This window comes from Bos indicus x Bos taurus, chromosome 6, assembly GCF_003369695.1.
Source record: "Bos indicus x Bos taurus breed Angus x Brahman F1 hybrid chromosome 6, Bos_hybrid_MaternalHap_v2.0, whole genome shotgun sequence".
NCBI classification, from domain to species: domain Eukaryota; kingdom Metazoa; phylum Chordata; class Mammalia; order Artiodactyla; family Bovidae; genus Bos; species Bos indicus x Bos taurus.
In genome coordinates, this window is record NC_040081.1 from 113,254,943 (window position 1) to 113,271,346 (window position 16,404).

At 56.2% G+C, this 16,404-nt stretch overlaps 1 protein-coding gene across 2 annotated transcripts in view; it reads left to right on the forward strand.

Annotated features, from left to right (window-relative positions):
• SORCS2 (sortilin related VPS10 domain containing receptor 2) overlaps positions 1-16,404 on the forward strand; it is a 495,738-nt gene that overhangs the window by 197,340 nt on the left and 281,994 nt on the right. The gene's annotated exons all lie outside the window — the stretch shown is intronic.

A 16,404-nucleotide genomic window follows, 5' to 3' on the forward strand; every position in this document is an offset into this window, starting at 1 on the left:
TTGTTTGCTGTAGGCTGGGGTGTCCGGACTGCTCCCCCTGAGCTGAGGTTGGCAGGCTTGGCTCTGGTGCATATGTGTGGGACCCCAGCTGACCGGCCAGAGGCCATCAGGACCCCTTCGTCCCATGCACTGACAGGGGAGCGAGAGAGGCAAGCACCCCTGTATGCACACTTAAGGCTTCTGCTCACTCACATTTGCTAAATTCCATTGGCCGATGCAAGTCCAACCCAGCACCAGTGGGGGAAGGGAGGGGAATGAAGGGACTTGTTTGCTCAATGACACTCAAAAGTACAACAGGTGTGCATCAATCCTTTCAGAAAATATATGTTGTGTGGTCACAAGCTAGGAAAACATACTCAGATGGAAGAAAACAGATCAGGCTTCTTTGCGGAAGAACACATTAGAGTCTCTAACACAGCACGGGGCACTGTGCGTCTCCAGGAAAAGGTCATGTGGCGTTTCTCCAATCCCATCTGATTCCATGAGCTTTCATTAAAAAAAAATTGTTTAATTTAAAATGTTATTTTAATTTTTACTTGCTTCAATTCATTTTGCTTGTTTAAATGTTTTATGCAGTTTAAGTTTGATTTTGCTCTGGCTCCTCTGAGCATTTCCTGGGGTTGGTTCTCCAGGAAGCTTGGGAAGCAACTGTGTAGGCCTTCTTTTCCAGATGAGCCACCTTTGAGGTTTCCAGACCACATCTGCCTCCCTGCAATGCTACTGGATTTTGATGCCATTCCGTTTCGAACAGATTGGGTTCTGTGTTCCTAGGATACCTCTCTCCCTCCGTGTTTTAATATTGAGAATTTGGGGGTTATGTGTTGAGGATGCAGAGTTTAGGGAATCTGAGCCATCAAGCTGGACGACAACCTCTTGATACATACTAATGTAAAGGAGCGTCAGGGTTCTTTTCTGCAGAGACAGATGATAGCTGGGGACGGGGACGTCCTCCCAGCTGGACTGTCCTGAGTGTGAGTTGGACAGAGCCAGGCTGAATCCAGAGTGTTCTGGAAGCCCATGGGCAGTCCCCAGCATCGAAGCCTGTGTCTTCGGGGCCTTAAATGTCCAGGCAGACAAAGCGCTGCTGTGCTGTTAGGGTCCTTACAGGTGGATGTGCTGAGTGTCTGCAGGGATTGTTAAACAGGTGGCAAGGCTTGTTTTTTGTGGGCGGGAAGAGCAGGCCTTATTTTAGAGAGAAAGTCTTAGATGGTGATGGGCTGCTCTGTGGCTGACTGCAGGTGCTCTAGGCCGGGTGGTCGGTGCCCCCAGACAGATCGGATTCCGTCTGTCTCTGCACCTTCCCTGCTTTGTGGCTCCCCCCACCCCCACCCCGGGCCTTGTCTATACCCTGAGTCTGACGGCATAGACCTTGCGGTTTTGATGTGAGAATGAACAGATCTTGCGTGTGCAACGCACGGCGCCTGGGAGGTGTCAGAGGGGGCTTCCTTCCTCCGTCTCTTCCCCTGACGCATCCGGCTGCCTTTCCACTGGTTGTGGCTCCCTCCCCACAACAGTCTCTCTCTATGTGTTTGCTTAACATCACCATGGAGACCTGAGTTTGACTTAAACAAGACGCAGACCCGACAGGGATCGAGGGAGGCGCTGACTTGAAAGCTTCCAGGGCTTGAGTCTCTTCAATAAGTAACTCAATTGTGATCAACAGTTGGATGAGGTCAGGCTCCGAGGCCTTGGGGTGCCTGTAAAATGCTCCGAAACAGATCTGGGGTGGCTGAGAGGTCACAGGAACTTTGAGGACATCTCTCAGCGTCCCCAGTCCCTCAACCTCTTCTTCCTCCGTCTTGACTCCAATGCCGGGCCTTCCGCAGGTCCTGGGTCCCAGCTCTGAGGACCTCTGCTGGTCACTAGCGCTGACCATCTTCTCTGCCATCTGGCTTTCTCTTCTTTTCCGCCTCTTCTCTTCCCCACCTCCCTGTCCTCCTCCTTGCCATCTCTCCCGTCCATCACGCATCCAACCATCCGTCCATCATGCCCTGTCTATCCAGCTGCACCTCATCCCTCTACCCACCCATCCATCATCCGTCTACGCATCCTTCCACCCAGGCTCTGTGTTTGAATCACTGCGATCAACGATCCCCGAGATTCACAGTGTAGCAGGGCTAACAGATGAGTGACAGCCAGGGAGCCTGCACTGTGATGGAGCTGAGAGAGCCGGGAAGCACTGGACCGCCCCACTCTGTTGAGCAGAGGAAGTGGTAGTCGGGGAAGACTTCCGGAAGAAGATTCAGCCCCGGTCCTTGGGTACCACGGGCTCCCGGCTCTTCCAGGGCAGCTCTGCATACACGGGGCCTTCCGTGTTGCCGTGGCCACTGTGGTGCCTACTGTGTGCTCTTCCTCAGCCTCCCCAGCATCCACCCTGCCGGGGTCCGCCAGGGCCACCTACAGGACAGAGCAAAAGTCCCTGCATCTCCAGAATGCCACCTCTGGCCTTGGAAGGTGATGGGAACATCTGGCCTTCTGCCTCCCAGTCACGCCCGAGTCCCAGCTCCCTGTGTGGTACCTACCCCAAGGGAGCCCCTTCCCACCTGGGCTCGCCTGCATGCTGTGTGCCTGCTGTGGTTTTCTCTCTCCCTCTCCCGCGTCCTGCTCCTCTGACCCTGCTGCTATAGGCCTTCCTCGGGCTCCAGAAGACTTCTCAGGGAAAGAGCAGACCAGAGCGGAAGGCGGACGGGTTCCTGGGTTCAGCAGGACGACCCTGAACGAGCCGGGTGTGGGCTCTGAATTTAGGTTTCTGATGGCTGGCAGGGGCACCTGGCTTCCCTCGTGGTGCTGACGACACCCCAGCCCACGCAGGTGACCCTCAAACATGGTGAGCCCACAGTGTGGCTGCCCGGCCCACACAATCATCTCAGATGCTTTTTTGAGAGATGGGAGACAGATGCTCCTGGGGAGGGCCAGCCTGTGAGTGCTGAGTGGACGCTCTGATGCTGCGGCCAGCACTTAAACCAGAACCATCTCGTGGGGGCCCCGACACTGCCGATTCTTCTAGAGTTCTCCCCCCTACCCCACCTTCGTCCATCCGGCAGGGCACCTCCCCACAGGCCTCGGCACAAGCCCCCCACACCCAGGTATCAGCAGCAGTTCCTGTCTCCCCACCCCTCTGTGCCCAGAGGTCCCTCCCCTTTCCCAAGTCCCCCACCCCAGCCCCAACCCTGGCTAGGTCAGGCCCCTCCTCTGGGCCCTTGCAGACCCTCCCCATAATCCCTCCTCATCTCTTCATGGGATCTGAGTTTCCCGTCATCTCGGTATCAGGGGTTTCCTGAGCCGGATTGAAACCCACAAAACACTGCTCCTGGATTCAGTGGTAACCACCTCACGTTTCCTTATAACTGGGTTCTGTATAATGCCATTCAACCGTATAAAGGTTTAGTAACATCTTAAAGATAGTACTGATAAGGGTGTTGCCAAATTCCTCTCCAGAAACTTCTCCTTAAAAAAATATCGTATTTTTAAAAGCGATAACACATGCTCATCACAGAAATTTTAGAAACTATGGCATCAACAAACCATAAAAACGATCCCTTGTGTTAAGCCACCTTCAGTTCAGTTCAGTTCAGTTGCTCAGTCGTGTCCGACTCTTTGCCACCTTAGGAGATAACAAATATTAATGTTTGAGATGCAAATTCTCACCAGTCTTTTTAAGATGCAAATGTATACACGTTTTATAAACTTTGAATCCCAATATTAAACATTTTCCTATGCTCCCACATATTTTCAAAACCACTATTTTTAGCGGCTGTGTAATGTAGCCTGAGATGAAAGAAATAGTATTTATTTAGCCAAATCCTCATTTTTAGACATCTGCGTCATTTTCAGTTTTCGCTAACCTAAAGATGTAGAGAAAGCTGTGTTCTTGGCCTCGTATGTACGTTATTCCACGTTGCTGATTATTTTCTTAGGACGTATTTTAAACAGGGACTTTCTTTCCTGCCTGTTGGATTACAGGGTATCAGGATTCTGCCATGTACTTGAGTGTATGGAGGGTTTGTCTCTGAGGCTGTAACTGATTGTACTAGGGGGCAGAGAAATGAAAGAGCTGTGTAGGTACAAGAAAATAAGATAAATATGCCTCCTCTGCTGGTGTGAATGTACTTCCAGCTACAGTAAAGCTCCGGCAGCAAGGTGGGGGCCTCCTTATTGTTCAACAAATTCCACGAATGGCTGGAGGCCTCCGACTCTGACCACCCCAAGCCCCGGTCAGGTCACTTGCAACTTGCTCTCTGAGATGCTATGATGTGTCAGGCTCCGCTTTGGCACCAAACATTCAGAATCAACCAAGCACTGGCACTTGCCACCCACGATCTGGCCAGCTGGTGGGAGAGCAGGGAACCCAAGACGGGGCCCTTCTGCATGTGTGTGCGGGGAAGCATGACTGAGCCTCAGGGCATGTGGTGCTCGGGCCGGCCCCAGAGCACAAGGCCCCGTCAGAGGGACCTGGAAAACGGGTTCTGAAGGATGAATAGGAGTTCACTAGGCAGAAAATGGCAAGTGAAGTGGGCAGAAGGCAGTCAAGAGATTAGGCCAGGGACTGCTCTGGCAGTCCAGGGGTTATGACTTCACTTTCCAATGTAGGGGGTGAGGGTTTGATCCCTAGTTGGGGAGCTAAGATCTCACATGACTTGTGGCCAAAAAACCAAAGCATAACACAGAAACAACGTTGTAACAAATTCAATGAAGAATTAAAAAAAAAAAAAAAAAAACAGTCCACATTAAAAAACATCTTAAAAAAGGCAGGTGGCCAACGGTGCAGAGGCTGGCGATGCCCAGGGACTGGGAGAACCCATGTTAACAGCCAGGCTGGTGCCTGGGTGCCCTGGCTTTCTCTTGATGCTGCTGTAACCAATGACCACAAAATTCGTGGCTCAAAACCAACACAAATTTATTAGGGCGCAGTTCTGGAGGGCGGAAGGCTGATATGGGTCTCGCTGGCTAACACGAAGGTGTGAATAGGGCTCACTTCCTTTCCTGAGACTTTAGAGAAAGTTTTTTTGTTGTTGTTTTTCCTGGCCTTTCCTGGTTTCTAGAGGTGCCTGCCTTCCTTGGCTTGTTGCCCCTCCCTCAATCTCCAAGCCACCAGTGTTGCCTCCTCCGACTCATCTGTTTCCCCTCTTTTTCTACCCATAGCTTGGAAAGGGTCTTCCTTTTCACGACCCATGTAATTCAATTAGGTTCGTTTGCGTAATTCAAGATAAGCTCTCCATCTAAGAGTTCTGAACGTAATCACATCCAAGTCCCTCTGCCTCTAAGGTGACATATGCACAAGCTTTGGGCTTTAGGAGATGGGCATGTTTGGGGGTTCCTTATTCTGTTGACCACACAGGGCAAGAAGGCATCCAGAGGTTGTCTGTGTTTCTGGTCAGTTGAAGACCTGGCTGGAGCACCAAGATTGAACATGAGACAGACCGTTTTCAGATAATTGAACCCTGTAGACTTTTCTTGAGCCTCAGGCCTTAGGATTGGCCACAAATGAGACACTAACCTTGTCAGAGAGGAAGGGAACTGAAGGAGGGACCAAATTCTGTCTACTGTTAAGGAACTCATGGGAGAGAGTGACTGGATAATTTGGAGGAGGTGATGTCTGAATAGGGTTTTGAAGGATGAATAGGAGTTTTCCAGGTAGTCAGGCAGAGGAAAGGCATTCTAGACAGAGACAACAGTATGTGCAAAATCACAGAGGCACCTGCCAGCCTGGTGTGGGAGGAACCCTAAGACGTTTGGAGTGGCAAAAATGCGAGGTGGGCAGAGGAGGGTGGGAGAGCATGCTAGTGAGGCCCCAGGAGAGTTGGACCAAGGCCAGTCTTGTAGGCCAGCCCAAGAGCATTGAACTATATCCTCTAGGTGGTGGGGCTTGGGGATTAGAACAGGAGCATGACTACAGCATTCAGAGTGGACAGTAAGGCTGCAGAGTGTAGAAGGCATGGTTTAGCAGAACCACTGAGGGAAAGGGGTATTTGACAAAGTGCTGGCACCTCAAAGCCTCATTCCCCTTGCCCTCCAGGGCCCAGCTGAGTGCAAAGTCCCATTCCTTGTGGCTCTTGGGAGGGGCTGAACCTGCGGTGGGAGGGGCCAGAATGCTACCTTCTTTCCACACCTGCCCCCCTCACACTCACTCCGCATCCCCCTCTCTCCGACCCTGTCCCCGCAGAGAAGCAGACCTGCATCTCTGCCCTTTGCTTTAAAGTCACGCTCTGTCCTGGAGATTTACTGCATTTTAATAAAACTCCCTGAGTGGGAAACAGATTACCAAACTACCTTTGTTTTCTATTATGTAATAAACCTCGCTTGAGTGTGTTTTGAAGGATGGAGCCATAAACCCGTTTATGGGCCGAGCAGCGTCCAGGGAATGTGCGGGCGGCTGAGTGGCATCAAGGGGCTTGGCCAGCTCTGCCGTTAGCAGCAGGTTCCGGGGACAGTCAGTCCCTCTCTCTAAGCCCTGGCTTCCTTGTCTAAGAAAGGGAGCCCCTGGGATCAGTGATTGACACTCCAGGTAGAGTTTGCTCAGCACAGGGTCCAAGATGCTGGCTATTTCTATGATGCTAGGAAGGCTACTCTGTTTTGGGGTGAAAACCTAATGTTGGTTGTATCGGGGAGGATCATGGGCACCCTAATTCTGGATGGCCCAACTCTGTCGTTTATAATGGCCTCAGGCAAGCGGCTCATGTTTCAGCGGCCAACACTGGGACGTTCAGGAATAAGCCCGTGGAGTTTCCAGACTGGTTTCACACAGTCAGACCTGATTCTAAAGCACCTACTGGGTGCCATCAGCCCAAAGCCACGCCCAACCTAAGACACGTCACCCCTCCTTCCCCTCCAAGCCCCCTTCCCTGCATCCTTCAGCTAGTTTTCCGGGGCGCCCACCCCTCCAGGTGCTCCTCTAGACTCAGAGCGCTCAGAGTTGAAGGAGAGACTTGGCCTCTGCCCTGCTGGGGCTTCCATTCTGGGGGGAGGCAGCCAGGCGGCCAGGATGCTGTTCTTAGCCCTGAGCTACAGCAGGGAGCCCGCCCAGGGCACGTGCCCAGGTGTCTCCCGTTGCTGCTGGTCGGTTTTGCTCCCTCCTCGGAGACAGAGCCCTGAGCCAGGTTCCCAGTTCCCTCAAGACTGGGGAGCCGGCCCCTGCTCTGCACGGTACTCAAGCTGAAATTCTGCCTGTGTCCCCTGCAGGCACCTGGAGGGTCTGGGCTCTGTCAGAGGGATAGCCCACACCCTGCACCACCGTGCCACACGTTTCCTGAGAGATGCCCATATTTGCAGCTCCTCTGCGGCTTTCTCCCTCTGGCGGAGCCTGCACAAGAGGTGCGAAAGCCCAGGCTTCCAGGCCAGAGACGAGTTCCTCCTGTCTTATTGGCTGTGTGGCCTTGGGAAGTCACTTCGCCTCTCCGAGCCCAGCTTATCCCATCTGTAAAATGGGTCCAACAAGGTAACGGGTGGGAAACGTGTAACCCTGTGCCTGGTTCACGGGAGACAGTGGTCGTTACGTCCTTGTTGTTTGAGCAGCGCTGTTGCCCTCGGCCAGTGTTGCTGGATCAGGCCTGAGTCCCTCTGTGCGCTGAATGGGGACTCCAAAGCCCCAGGTCAAGCAGTGTCTCTGTCCCCCAGGCACTGGGGCCGGTGGGGTGACTATGCCACAGGCGCAGCCCTCGAGGCTCTGTCACCGTCTCTCATGTCCTCCCCCCACCATCCCTGCCACCCTCATCTCTCCCTGGATGCTGCCAAGGCTGCCCTGCGTGCCTGTCTCCACATTGTCCTCCTCCAGTCCCCTGGGTACTTGTGAAGCTTAGATCGTGTTTTGAGGCCCTGGCTGCTCTGAGAAGGACACTCAGAGAGCAGGGTGGGCCTGCAGGGAAGGGCGGCCAGCGGCGGAGGGATGGACCGAGGCCCACCCTCCCCCCAGGTGTGACCTTCGGCTGCTCACTGCCCTCATTGACCCCTGACCCCTCCCATGTGGAATGAAGGATGAGATGGGGAGATTCCAACCTGGCTGATGCCACCTTCCAGCATTTTCTTGCATGCACCCCTCGTGGTGCAGACAGAGGCCACTAAACTCTGCAGGTTGATCAGACATGTGACCTTGTGTCAATATGTCTCAACCGAACTCCGCTGCCTCCCGGTCCCCAATCTGCTCCTGGCCCCTCACCTCCGTGGACTGTGCCACCTCGAGTCCTGGCAGCTGAGCCCCTTTCATCTCAGAGCACCCTGCTGTGGGCCTCCTCGGGGCCACACCCTCTCACGGGACAAGGGTCTTGCGGGACGAGGGATATCCTGCTGCTGAAGTGTGCAAAGCCCTGGGATGGGGGTTGACCCCTCCCCCGGCTCTCCTGAGGGATGGACGGTGGGTGGGGCTGGGGTGGCTGTGGAGGGGATGTGCAGGCTGCAGTTCACACACGTGCATGAGGCCCCTCGCAGTGCAGGACAGAGCTGGGTTGGGGGAGCTGAGTATGGAGACCCCTCAGCTGCCATCGGTGCCCCTGCCCCAGGCCCGTGTGTCAGGACGAGGATGTGTTAGGACCAGGATCTCTGCACACTATTCTCAGACTCACATCCTCCTTAATCTCTTCCCCGTCTGATCCAGCAGCGGGCCTGTGGTTCCTCCCCCAGGGTCTGTCCCTAGCCTGCACCCCTGCCCGCTCGATCCCCACAGCACCTCCATCACCTGGACGTCTGCACCAGCCACACTCGGGTCTCGTGGCTCCTTCCCTGCCCCCTTAGGCCCACCCAGCACCACAGCGGACTCTCAGCAAAAGGACTCGTCACTGCCCAGCTTATAACCATCCCATGGCTTTCATCACACCTGGAAGTCCACCAGCCCCTCGCTGCACCCCACAGGGGTCCCCAGAGAACGCCTCTCACCTCCCGGTCACTTCTCCCGCAGCCCTGGTACTCACTCCAGCCATGCCTGCCTCCCCCACCCCTCTCGCCCACTCCCAGCCTTTGCCCCAGCTCACGCCTCTCCTAAAACTCTTCCCTGGATGTGAGCCAGAAGTCAGCTGAGTGTCACCTCTGCGGGGCCCCTGACAACACTCTCTTAAGTAGTTCTTCCCATTAGATACTATTCCTCCAGCCTCTTTACTCTGCATTACGTTTATTATAATCTCTCAGGGTTTCAATGCATTATTTGTGATGACATTACTTTAATAAAATTTCCATTTCCAAATGTTGGTCTGACTTTTTCATAGATGGCTTGTCTGTCTGCCCCCATCAGGCAGCAGCAGCCTCAGCTGTGTGGCTCACAACGTATCCCAGTGCCTAGAACAGCACCTGGCACACAGTAGGTCCACCCACGGAATTGAAAGCAGAGAGACTGGACATTCTGTTTGGCTGGTCTGTGAGTGGCTCTGGGAGGGTAGGGGCAGGCCTGCCTTGGTTCTGGAACCAGTGCCCACCTTCCCCCTTCGTTTGGCAGAGTAGGTAGTCAGAAAGGCTGGAGAGGCCTGGCAGATAAGTCAGGGTGTGAGGCTGCCTTTGGTTCTTGAATTCTGGAGCTTTAGGAAGACTGGTGAGTGTTTAACCACCAGCACTCCAGGAAACAAAAAGCAGACCAACAAAACCCCTTCTAATGTGAAGCACTTTCCAACGTCCATGATGTAGTTTCTTATCATGGCCAGTTTTAAGCTTCCAGCAGGAAGTCACTGGACATAACATGGGAGGAGATGTATTCAACTGACTCTAGCTCACGGGTGCGAGCTGGTGTGAACTGGCGGAGCTGGGGTGAACTAGTGTGAGCTGATATGAGTTGGTGTGAGCTGATGCGAGCTAGTGTGAGCTGGTGTGAGCTGGTGGAGCTGGTGTGAGCTGATGTGAGCTCTGTGAACTGATGTGAGCAGATGCAAGCTGGTGTGAGCTGATGAGAGCTAGTGTGAGCTGGTGTGAGCTGGTGGAGTCGATGTGAGCTGGTGTGAGCTGGTGTGAGCTGGTGTGAGCTCTGTGAACTGATGTGAGCAGATGCAAGGTGGTGTGAGCTGATGCCAGCTAGTGTGAGCTGGTGTGAGCTGATATGAACTGGTGGAGCTGGTGGTGTTGGTGGTCCTAGTGGAGCTGGGTGAGTCGATGTGAGCTGGTGTGAGCTGGTGGAGTCGATGTGAGCTGATGTGAGCTGGTGTGAGCTGGTCTGAGCTGGTGTGAGCTGATACGAGCCGGTGTGAGCTGGTGTGAGCTGGTGGATCTGGTGGAGCTAGTGGTGTTGGTGGTCCTGGTGGAGCTGGTGTGAGCTGATGTGAGCTGGTGTGAGCTTGTGTGAGTTGGTGTGAGCTGATATGAGCTGGTGGAGTCGATGTGAACTGATGTGAGCTGGTGTGAGCTGGTGTGAGCTGGTGTGAGCTCTGTGAACTGATGTGAGCAGATGCAAGGTGGTGTGAGCTGATGCCAGCTAGTGTGAGCTGGTGTGAGCTGATATGAACTGGTGGAGCTGGTGGTGTTGGTGGTCCTAGTGGAGCTGGGTGAGTCGATGTGAGCTGGTGTGAGCTGGTGGAGTCGATGTGAGCTGATGTGAGCTGGTGTGAGCTGGTCTGAGCTGGTGTGAGCTGATACGAGCCGGTGTGAGCTGGTGTGAGCTGGTGGATCTGGTGGAGCTAGTGGTGTTGGTGGTCCTGGTGGAGCTGGTGTGAGCTGATGTGAGCTGGTGTGAGCTTGTGTGAGTTGGTGTGAGCTGATATGAGCTGGTGGAGTCGATGTGAACTGATGTGAGCTGGTGTGAGCTGGTGTGAGCTGGTGTGAGCTCTGTGAACTGATGTGAGCAGATGCAAGGTGGTGTGAGCTGATGCCAGCTAGTGTGAGCTGGTGTGAGCTGATATGAACTGGTGGAGCTGGTGGTGTTGGTGGTCCTAGTGGAGCTGGTGTGAGCTGATGTGAGCTGGTGTGAGCTTGTGTGAGCTGGTGTGAGCTGATATGAGCTGGTGGATCTGGTGGAGCTAGTGGTGTTGGTGGTCCTAGTGGAGCTGGTGTGAGCTGATGTGAGCTGGTGTGAGCTAGTGTGAGCTGGTGTGAGCTGATATGAGCTGGTGTGAGCTGATGTGAGCTGGTGTGAGCTTGTGTGAGTTGGTGTGAGCTGATATGAGCTGGTGGATCTGGTGGAGCTGGTGGTGTTGGTGGTCCTAGTGGAGCTGGTGTGAGCTGGTGTGAGCTGATGTGAGCTGGTGTGAGCTTGTGTGAGCTGGTGTGAGCTGATGTGAGCTGGTGGAGCTGGTGGAGCTAGTGGTGCTGGTGGTCCTGGTGGAGCTGGTGTGAGCTGGTAGAGCTGGTGTGAGCCGATGTGAGCTTGTGTGAGCAGGTGTGAACTGATGTGAGCAGACGCAAGCTGGTGTGAGCTGGTATGAGCAGATGTGAGCCGTTGGAGCTGCTGGTCCTGATGGAGCTGGTGTGAGTTGGCCCCAGCACACCAAGGTTGAGGAAGGTTCTGGAACCCTCCAGCCTCCTAGGACTCTGCAGATCTATATGCACTGCTGGCTGGGGGGATGCCGCTGGCTTTTCCCAGGAACCTTGGCCCCTCTCCCTCTGGCGAGTAACCCTGGTGTCAGCGGTCTGTGAGGAGGAGGTGGAAGGGGTTGGACCCAGCCTTTGGGTCCTCTTCTGAACAATGGGGTAATAACTGCCCCGTCTTTAGAAAATCCTCTGCCAGCAGGAATGCCTAGGGCAGAACGGAGTGGGGAGCTCTGTCTGTAGCTGGGAGATCCTGGCTGAAAGCCATGTCACCCCAAGATGTCCCTTTGCCTCTCTTGGCTTCGGCGCCTTTGTCTGCCCGATATGGACACTGAGTCCTGCCTCTTGGCTGTGGAATCCGGATCTGCACAGCCCTCTGAACTACGTGGGGAAACAAGGCCCAGACACGCAGCAGCTCGCCTGAAGTCACCCAGCACGTCTGTGTGTAGCGACCCCTTTTTGTTCCGCCCCCCAGCAGGGCTGACTCCCAGCAGCTCCTTAGCCCACCCACACTGGGGGTGATGGCTTCTCCCAGTGTGGGAGGGCCTTAGCAGGAGAAGCAGGGCAAGAGACCCGTTTTGTCTTCCCTGAGGGCTGCATTCAAGACCCAATAAGTGGCTCTCACTTGTCCCAGGAAGGTCACTAGCCAGGGCTCGCCATAGCCAGCACCACAGTCAGGGCGTAAGTGGCCTCAGACCACAACCCCTGTGCTCCCCGCCTTCTGGAGGGGCAGGTGCTGCCCCCTGGCACACCTGGCAGGATGCTTGCTGGCCTGTGTTGGGGGTGGGGCCAGTAGGAAGGCAGAACCGACTCAGCCCCGCCCCTGATCTTAGCCTTGTGGGCTGAGCCCCAGCCTGGGGCTGGGGGCAGAGGGCAGGGAGAGGTGCAGGTCAGGTAGCCCTGTGGGGAGGGGTCAGGCCTGCCCTGGCCCCTCCCCGCTTGCTTCACTCGGTCGCGTCCCAGAGTGCCAGGTTCTGCTAAACCAGCATCACCTACAACCGGCCCTTTGCAGGTGCCCCAACTCCTGCCCGCAATGGCCATGGGGTGGACAGCCTCGAGCCCTCCAGGTCTGGCTGGTGGGGCCTTGGGCAACACACATCGCTTCCCCATCCCAGCCCAGCAGAGTGAGCTGCCCCCGGAAGGCCCCTCCCCCTTTCTGCTGTCCCAGTTTCATAATCTCGCCCCTCCCCTTGGAAAGGGAACCTGAGAAACTGGTCTGGCAGGGTTGAGCTTTCCCGTTCCTTTGCATCACTCCCCATTGTCCTGGATAAATGGCTCCCTGTACTAGGAACCTGACCCCAGAGGGCTCCCGGGGAGCGGGGGGTTGGGGGGGACTAGGGGGTTGTGCTGCCTGAGGAATCAGAACTGGCTGGGCTTCTGAGCCTCTGAGACTGGTCTGCAGGCTCAGGCATTAAATTCCAGCAGGAGATTCCCAGCCTACTGAGGTCATGTGCTGGGGGCCGGGCAGGCCAGGCCGCATCTTCAGGCATGTTTGGTTTGGCCAGAAGAGGACACTAAAATGAAGCTATTGCACTGTCAGCATGGAAGAATTTCGAGGTCTCTCGCAGGCAGCCTGGCATTCTGACCTCTAGACAAATGGGCCCCAAAGGGGCCTAGCTTTGGCCATTGTCCAGGACCCTCGGGCCCAGGGTATCTGTGCTCTGACCCCATCTGGCCCAGCCTCTTCCAGTTACAGACGGGAACAGAGGTGTAGAGGAGCAGCGGGCAGGTCGTGAGAGTCAGGCCTGCAGCCCAGAGTCCCAGGGGGGAGCCCTGTAACTTTCCCCAGGGGACCAGGAAGGAAAAGCGCCTTGGTTTTCCGACACGCCAGCTCATGACCCCTCGGCGGGAACCATCTCACTTGTTGGGCTGCAGGCCCAGGAGGACAGCTGAGGGGCTGCTGCTGGGGGTCAGGGCCCAGTTTGTCTCAGGCAGAGAGCCCCAGCTCGAGCCTGCTATTCCCAAGACATCTTTTCCCACGGCCAGCGAGCATGTGCTGGGATCCCATGGTGGCTGGTGGCCTGGAGCCTGAGGAGGAGAACGGGAGGGCTGAGCAGGCCTTTGCTGCTGGGTTTTCTCTGAAACGGGCCTCCCAGCACACACGGCTGAGCTGGGGGAGGCTGTCGGGGCTCAGGGACCAAGCACGTGCTGTCAGAGCATTGAAGGTGCTAGTTTTTCTGGAGAGAAACCGGGGTGTCACAGAGATGGGAAGATCCTTCTCGATCTCTGTGTCTCTCTCCCCTCCACCCTCTCTTTCCCCATCTGCCTACTCCTCCCGTGTCCAGCAGCATCTCCCGGCCAACCTCACACTTTGCACTGGACTCAGTGGGACAGTGGGAATGCCCGGAACATCTGACCGACAGACTGTCTCAGGCCGACTTTGTGGCCTCAGGCCCTTGGCTCTTCCTCTGGGTCTCGGCCCATGTTCTCAGGTTCTCCAAGCTGCAGGAACTTGCAAACACTTAGCTCAGGCCGGGGCTGGTGGCATCTCCAGCCGCGTGTGCCCGCTCCAGTGCGGCACCTCGCTCAGGCCTCCAGCAGACGCCATGGGAGGGGGGCCTTTATTATCGTGTCATACGCACAGGACAACAGAGGCTCAGACTCGCTGAGGAACCTGCCCAAGGCCACACCACAGTGAGTGGCGGAGCCAGGCTCAAAAGTGCCCCTCCACATGGCCTGCGTTCTCCCCGCTCTGCCCCCAAGACTCCCTGACTGTCTCAGAAACGTCCCACCACACCGAATCAGGCCTGGCCCCAGTGACAGCGGGCACGTGGTGAATCTGGGGTGGGGGGGAGGTTTCAGACCAGTGGGACAAGAGCAGCCTTTCCGGGGGTGGTGCGCTTGGTCCCTGGAAGCTGGACCATCTAGACAGGGAGGTCCCCATGGTGGCAGGAGGCAGGGACGTGGGGTCACTGCTGGACCTGGCGTGATGGGCCCCGCTTGCCACCAGCAGGGCCCCTGCACAGGTGCCTGGGTCTGGAGCATCCCGGGGGTCCAGAGGTGAGCCTCTCAGACCTAAGGCTAAGCCTCCAGGGCAGTGTCACGGGCAGCTGTGTCAGTGCAGGGGGGCATGAAGCAGTACTTAGGGGCCTCTTGAAGAGGGAAGAGCAGACCCTCCTGTAAGTTGGGGCTCAGGCCCCTGAGGCTCTTGGAGGGACCGGATGCAGCTGTTTCTCATGCCTTTAGCTGCATCAGAGCCAGACCTAAATGCAGCTGAAGCCTAAGCTTGGCGGCCCGAACGCCCACAACAGGGCCCAGGCAAGACGCAGTCCCTCTCTGGGCCACAGAGATTTGAGCCTGCTGGGCTGGGCGTCTGTAACGTCCATGTATCAGCAGCAGTAGGACCCGGTGGGGATGAAACAGAACTGATGCTGACTCAGTTCAGGGTTGCTCCTGCCCCTGACCCACCCCCCCACCGCCACTCGAGTTCCTGCGAAGGAGGGACGAGCCCAGAATGTCCGAGTGGGGCTCCAGTCCAGGAGCTGGAGCATGGCCATGGTTCAGGGGCTGGGCTGCCTTCGAGGGTGACCATCGAGGAAAACCCTGATGCTGGGAATGATTGAAGGCAGGAGGAGAAGGGGATGACAGAGCAGGAGACGGTTGGATAGCATCACCGACTTGATGGACATGAGTTTGAGCAAGCTCCGGGAGTTGGTGATAGACAGGGAGGCCTGGCATGCTGCAGTCCCTGGGGTTGCAAAGAGCTGGACATGACTGGGCGACTGAACTGAACTGAACTGAGCTGACTGAGGTGGGGTGAGTACAGATGCTGGCAGGGAGGCGACAGGGGGACAGAGGTCTGCAGGAGGGAGGGACCCTCGCAGAGGCCTGGGAGGCTGCAATGCAGACGGACTGGGAAGGGCAGGACCAAGGAGGAAGCAGGACTCTGATAGGGCGTCAATTGCACTGGTCACAGCCATCCAGGGCGCTGGCTTGGGAAGCACTCCCACTGTTGGGATTCGTTTTGGGGGTTAGTGGCCCATTTCCCAGACAGAGATTGAGGCAGAGGAAGGAGCATGAAGGGCAGACCTGCTCCCAGTCCTCCCCCACCCTCCCCAGATATGGGGTTGGCCCAGCAGACTCTGGCTCTGTGCAAACCGTCTGTGCAGAAGTGAGTGTGTATGCAGACACAAGCCTGCGACACACCCAGTGAGAGGTCTGAGGATGACGGTGGAGTCACAGGCCCCCATGCTAAGCAAGTGCTCCCCAAGGCCCTCTGTCCGCTGCCCGGTGGAGACCTCCAAGGGCTCCCTGGGGCCGGGGGACCCGGTGCCCCTGCATGCTTGCTCTCGTGGCCTCGGCAGCTGCAATCAGCTAATTTAGCCGGCCCCTCTCCCCCCGCCCCCCCACTCCCAGCTTTCTAATCGAAAAGGAATTTGATGTGGGAAATGATAAGGAAACAGCAGCAGAGAGTGGTTAAGAGGCTCACTTGGGGAAAACAAATCAGCCATATCCGATCGAGAAACCTCAGTGCATGTCTTAGGAGGAAGATATGCAAAAAGTGAAACATAGTGTAGGAAGCAGCCTGGAAACGCAGAGAGGCCGGTCCTGTCGGGGAGGAGGCCTGAAGAACCCCTTCCTTGACCGTGTGTCCGCTGAGCGGGCCCTTCTACTGAGGACCCGGGGGTGGGGCATCCATTCAGGAATGGGGAAACTGAGGCAGAGGCCGTAGGGTGCTGGAGTCAGGCCTTGAACTCCTCCAGCGGGGTGAGGGTCGGGAACACAGGCCCTGGAGCCCCCTCCTGCCTGGGCTGGACTCCTGGCTGCCCTGTGTCCTAACTGCGTGACCTCGGGCCAATCACTGAAGCTCTGTGAAGTGCGCTGATGATGGTGCCTGCCTCAGCTGGTTGTGGGGGTGAGGAGTGAAGCCAGGCAGAGCTCTCGGGGCAGGCGGGACGTCCTCAGGGGCTGGTCAGCGGTCAGTGTCCTTGGATGACCAGCTTGTCCGGGTGCATGGCGGGGCTGACGTGCAGC